General features: G+C 39.3%; 1 non-coding gene across 1 annotated transcript; it reads right to left on the bottom strand.

Moving 5' to 3' along the window:
- Positions 1-3,823: 3,823 nt before the first annotated feature.
- Positions 3,824-3,930, bottom strand: LOC112305847 (U6 spliceosomal RNA). Its single transcript, XR_002974866.1, has one exon. It is a non-coding gene; the product is annotated as a U6 spliceosomal RNA (small nuclear RNA).
- Positions 3,931-6,161: the final 2,231 nt, after the last annotated feature.

Below are 6,161 nucleotides of genomic sequence, written 5' to 3'. Positions count from 1 at the left end.
GTTACTGCAGCGTCCCCGAGGCCTGTATGACAGGAACCCCCCGCATGCGGAAGAGAAAGCAGCGGTAGGTTTGGTTGGTCCTGAAGCCAATGACTTTAATGGCCCTTGGGCTATTGCAGTTACACCATGAAATATATGAAGTTACACAAAGTAAGAAAAAGAATGACAGAGGTCTGCAGAAGAGAAGGCGCATCTTTTCCATCCACTTTGTCCAGAAGGTGAGTAGGATCCTGATGAGATTCTGGTTCTCCCCCAAGGAATAATTTAAAACTGTGTGTGTTCCAAGCATCACCTGAGGACTTCCCGTACCTGAACTCCGTCTATATACTCTGCAATGAGTAGTATCTCACCGTCATTAAGATGGCTCTACTTTGCTTTTAAAGACTCCCAAAAGAGGAGAAACAGCACCTTCCTTAACTAGCCATTAAAAGACCCTTAGAGAAAATAAAATCATTCTTCTTCCTAACCCAAATCCCTCATGCTGGGGTTTAAATCCATTTCTTCTCTTTGGCTCTTGTTAAAGAAAGGAAGCACCTGGAGTCCCTCCTGTGCTTATTGAAGATGTTGTCTTAGGTTTCCCTTTTTTTTTTTTTTACCTTCTTATCCATCTTTTTTGAGTCCTCTTCAAATTCATCTCCCTTTCTTATTATGAAGTCCAGATGTAGTCACAATACCTGAAATTGGACACCAGTGCCCATAATATATGTCATATAATATAATATAGTAAATAAATATTATATACTATAATTATATATATATTTTTTTAAATCTCTTTTTTAACTCCTTTCACCCATTTCTCTTGCCTCCCTCACTCTCCACTTCTGGAAACCATCAATCTGTTCTCTGTATCTGCGAGTTTAGTTTATTTTTGTTCTAGATTCCACATATGAGAGATTGTACAGTATTTGTTTTTCTCTAACTTCACTTAGCACAATGTCCTCCATATTGTTGCAAATGGCAGGATTTCTTTCCTTTTTATGACTGAATAATATTCCTGTCTGTGTGTGTGTAATAATTTCCTTACCTATTCATTTACCGATGGACGCGTAGTTTGTTTCCATACCTTGGCTATTGTAAATAATGTTGCAGTGAACATGGGGGTGCATATAGCTTTTCAATTCCAGAAGTAGAATTGCTGGGTCATATGGGAATTCTATTTTTAGGTTTTTTTTGAGGAACCTCCATGCTGTTATTCATAGTACCCACACCAATCTGCTTTCCCACCAACAGAGCACAAGGGTTCCCTTTCCTCCACATCCTCACCAACACTTGTTTCTTCTCTTGTTGATCACGGACATTCTAACAGGTGTGAGGTCGTCTCTCACTGTGGTTTTGCCTTTCCCTGATAATTAATGAGGTTGATTATCTTTTCGTGTACCTCTTGTCCATATGTCAGTCTTCTTTGGAAAAAAGTCTATTCACATCTTCTACCCATTTCTAAAGTAGGATTATTTGATTTTTTTTTTGCCATTGATTTGTATGAGTTCTTTATATATTTTGGAGATTAGCCCTTTATCAGACATGTAACCTGCAAATATTTTCTTCCATTCAGTAAGTTAACTTTTTATTTCGTTGACAGTTTCCTTTGCTATACAAAAACGTCTTAGTCTGGTGCAGTCCCACTTGTTTATTTTCGTCGTTGCTGCTTTTGCTTTTGGAATCAGATTCAAAAAATCATCGCCATGACATAAATCGAGGCACTTACTTCCTATGTTTTCTTCTAGGAGTCTTATGGTTTCAAGTCTTACATTCAAGTCTTTAATATTTTGAGATAAATGTTGTGTATGGCATAAGACAGTGACTGAGCTTCATTCTTTTGCATGTGGCTGTCCCATTTTCCCAACACCATTTATTGAAGAGACTGTCCTTTCCCCATTGTATATCCTTGGCTCCTTTGTTGTAAAATAATATATATGTGTGGGTTTGTTTCTGGGCTCTCTGTTTTGTCCCATTGATCTATGCTTGTTTTAGTGCCAATGCCATACTCTTTTAATTATTATAGCTTTGAAATTTAGCTTTAAATCAGGAGTTTAAAAAAACCTTTACTTTGCCTTTCTTTCTCAAGACTGCTTTGGCTATTTGGGGGTCTTTGTGGTTCCATACAAATTTTAGAATTACTTTCTTTATTTCTGTGAAAAATGCCTTTGGAATTTTGATAGGGATAGAGATTACATTGAATCTGCAGATTGCTTTAGATAGTATGGACATTTTAATAATATTGATTCTTCCAATCCATGAGCATGGAATATTTTTCTATTTATTTATGTCTTCTTCAATTTTTTAATAAATGTCTTATAGTTTTCAATATACAATTCTTTCACCTCCTTGGTTAAATTTATTCCTAAGTATTTTATTCTTTTCTTTAATATTTTGTTTATTTTTAGAGAGAGGGAAAGGGAGGGATAAAGAGAGGTAGATAAACATTACTGTGAGGTTGCCTCCCACTCACCCCGTACTGGGGACCTGGCCCACAACCCAGGCATGTGCCCCAACTGGGAATCAAACCAGCAACCCTTTGGTTCACAGGCCAGCACTCAATCCACTGAGCCACACCAGCCAGGGTGGTATTTTATTCTTCTGATGCAATTGTAAATGGATTTTTTTCTTAATTTCCCCTTTCTGATAGGTTGTTATTAGTGTATAGAAATGCAATAGATTTTTGTGCATTGATTTTGTGTCCCCCAACTTCACTGAATTTGTTCATTAGTTCTAAAGAGTTTATATAATCTTTAAAAATTCTTTTCATTTACACGATCTCATTTGAGCCTTAAAACCACCATTCTGTGAGATCAGTGAGCAGCTGTTATTATTTCTATTTTGTAGATTAGGCAACCCAGGGAGTTGAAGTGAATTGCCCAGAGTCACAAACCTAGTAAGTAGTTGGACAAGGAGCCAAACCCAAGGCTTCTTATCTTCTGTGGATAAATCCCGCATTGCATAAGGGCTGTGTGGACAGGCCCCTGTCTATCTAGACCTGGCCCCTCCATCCATTGCTCCTCTGCACAATTTTCACACTTGTGTCAGAGAATGTCCTTCCACTTGTTGTTTATTCCTGGAGGGCAAAGGCCTGATCTTCAAGTCACACCTTGCAGCTTGGTTTAGTCCCTGCACATGCTCAACAAGCCTAAGTAGAGTGAATGAACAATGAATGATCTAAGTAGAGTGAATGAATGGACGACAGAAGCGTCATGGGGGGCGTGGAGAAGGGTGTTTATGCAATCAGTTCTACTATGATGAGGCAAATGGACTTAATAGAACAAAAGGTACAATTACACAACTAGAGCATTAAATGAAACTTTCACCTTGATGATTTCATGAAGCTCTACTACTCACAGTGTATTATCCAGCATTATGACATTCAGACTTTAAGCAGCTATTCCTGTGGTTGTAATATATTAAAAATTTATATAATACTGTTAATACTAAATCAACGATTTTGAGTCACTTCAGATCTAGGAAATTATTTTCTCATATAACAAATAACCATATTCTCCATGGTAAAATGGCTCCTTCCCCCCCCCCCCAGGACATTTTCTTTTCTTTTTTTTTTTAAATTTTTATTGTTATTCAATTACAGTTGTCTGCCTTTTCTCCCCATCCCTCCACCCCACCCCAGCTGAACCCCCCTCCCTCCCCCACCTCCACCTTCCCCCTTGATTTTGTCCATGTGTCCTTTATAGTGGTTCATGTAATCCCGTCTCCTCACTGTCCCCTCCCCAATCCCCCCTGACTATTGTTAGATTGTTCTTAACTTCAATGTCTCTGGTTATATTTTGTTTGCTTTTTTTCTTCTGTTGATTATGTTCCAGTTAAAGGTGAGATCATAAAAAAAATTCGCTTCACGAATTTGCGTGTCATCCTTGAGCAGGGGCCACACTAACCTTCTCTGTATCGTTCCAATTTTAGGACATGTGCTGCCAATGCGAGCACTTTTTTCCAGGACATTTTCAAACAATAAATATCTAATCTATCACTAAGTACACGGCAAATATTTATTGCTCATATTGATGGGTCACATTTTTATGCCCAACTTCCCATAGAAAGCTAAATAGGATAAGTCAGCGAAACATTTATGGAGCACGGCCATCGCTTTTTGTCCCATAAGAGATAACAGTATATTAGAAAGCCCAACCTCTGTTTACAGGGTGACCTAGCTTTTACCTTCTTTATGGCTTGGGAGCAGTTATAGTGTAGATAGTTAAAACTAAATACTGGAGCTACAGTTCACAACTAAAAGCACAGTTTTAATCTAAGTACCACATATCGCTGAGAAATGCATGTCCTCGATGACATACTGTAAAAATGGCCTTATTCTCTGCCTGGGGAAAACAAAACCTTGCATTCAGTTGCCTGGTCATGTGTGGTGAGCAAACTAGGAGCCAGTAATATATCTTCTCACAATTAATGCAAGTCTTAAAAACCAAGTGCTTATAACATTTAAATTTTCTTCCTGTTTTTATTCACTGTAAAAACTGGATAGAATAGTAGTGTTTGATGTTATTTCCAAAATACCATTATAGGATTAAAAGGAAAAAAGGCAAAGGCTGAGTAATTGTTTATGTAATTATTTATGGCTTCTTATCTAAGATCAATTTTTTAGAAGTCCTACAAAGGGAGAAGGGAAGTGGTTATTTCCTATACACAAAACTTGCTTTGTCACAATCAGCAATTTGGAGGCCATAATAAGCAGTATAGAACTTGCTGGTTTCTTGACCACAGAGGACGGCTCCCTAAAGACTTTGAATGGGGCTCTTTGATTTTGACGAGCCTGAAATCATCGTGGTGCTCAGCAGCGCACAAGGAGAGGAAATTTCTGGCATTTTCAATCCTCACAACTTGGAGATTCCATTAATCCTGAGAGAGGTCCAAAGTAAAGAAGAGAGCATGGAACATTTCCCACAAATGAAAAACTTAATTGTAAGCTAAAATGTCATAGCCGGACTACAATTTCATACGCAAGATACCTTAGCGAGCTAGAGAGAGAGCTCAATAACTGTCGAGGGTCAGTCACATGAATTGTAAGTAACCAAAGGCTGGCTTCCTAAAGGAGCTACACTTGCAGCACCCTACACCTTACAGCAGTAAGGTGATGAGCACTTTGGACGTGACTCTATCATTCTATTGTAAGATTCCTGTGCAAAGACTTGACTAAGAAACCAAATGAAAACCAGAAGGCTAGGTCATGTCCAGTGTAAGTTCAGCCCTTTGTTTAGACAAATCAGACCTCAGGTGTGATGGGGCTCAGGAACCTGTCGATGATAGGTATCTGTAGGCAGCAGAAAAGCAAATGTACAGGTGAGATTCAATGTCTACTGTCTCAAGTTGGGTCATGTGGGAGCATGTTCTGAGAATGTAATTGGGGTCAAAGTTCAGCTGTACCAAAAGGACAAGGAGGAACAGACAGTATCCTCACTAGGTTTGAAGTTCAAGAGTGTGGGATGCACCACCCCAGACACAGAGCATTGGTTAAATGGCAGTGAAACCAACAAAGTGGAATAGGCAGTCAGGTAGGTTTGACCTTAGCTCACATCATCATTCTCATCTGAAACCAAACACCCAAGCCACATTGAACACTTTGACACTTTCTGAAAAACCTAAACTTTCTTTTCCTTGCTTGCTTGCACATGGTGCTACCTCTACCTGGAAGGTACATAGTTGCCCCACCCCACCCCACCCTCCACACAGTCAGGAATCACTTTTTATGGAAAGCCTTGCCTGATCCATGCCTCACCCCCAAGACTGGATTAGGCGTTCCTTCCCATGTACGTCCATTCCCCCCAAAGAAATACCACCAGTATTGGAATTTTATATCTTATAGGAGTTCAACTTACTTTTTCTTTTTTCTTTCTTCCTTCCTTCCTCTCCTCTCCTCTCCTCTCCACTCCTCTCCTCTCCTCTCCTCTCCTCTCCTTTTTCTTTTATTTTCTTTCTCTCTCTTCTCTCTCTCTCTCTTTCAGGAAGGGATGAGGAAAGAGAGAGACAGAAACATCGATTCGTTGTTCCCCCCATTCCATGCATTCGTTAGTTGATTCTTATATGTGCCCTGACCAGAGATCGAACCCACAACCTTGGTGTTTTGATACAACTTGGGCCAGGGCTCAACCTTATTTTTAATTAACAGGGAACACTTCCTCGAAAGAAATCTTACTCGGAACCTGATG

The sequence above is a fragment of the Desmodus rotundus genome, chromosome 2 (assembly GCF_022682495.2).
Source record: "Desmodus rotundus isolate HL8 chromosome 2, HLdesRot8A.1, whole genome shotgun sequence".
Classification (NCBI taxonomy): Eukaryota; Metazoa; Chordata; class Mammalia; order Chiroptera; family Phyllostomidae; genus Desmodus; species Desmodus rotundus.
This window is presented reverse-complemented; position numbering and strand designations above follow the sequence as displayed.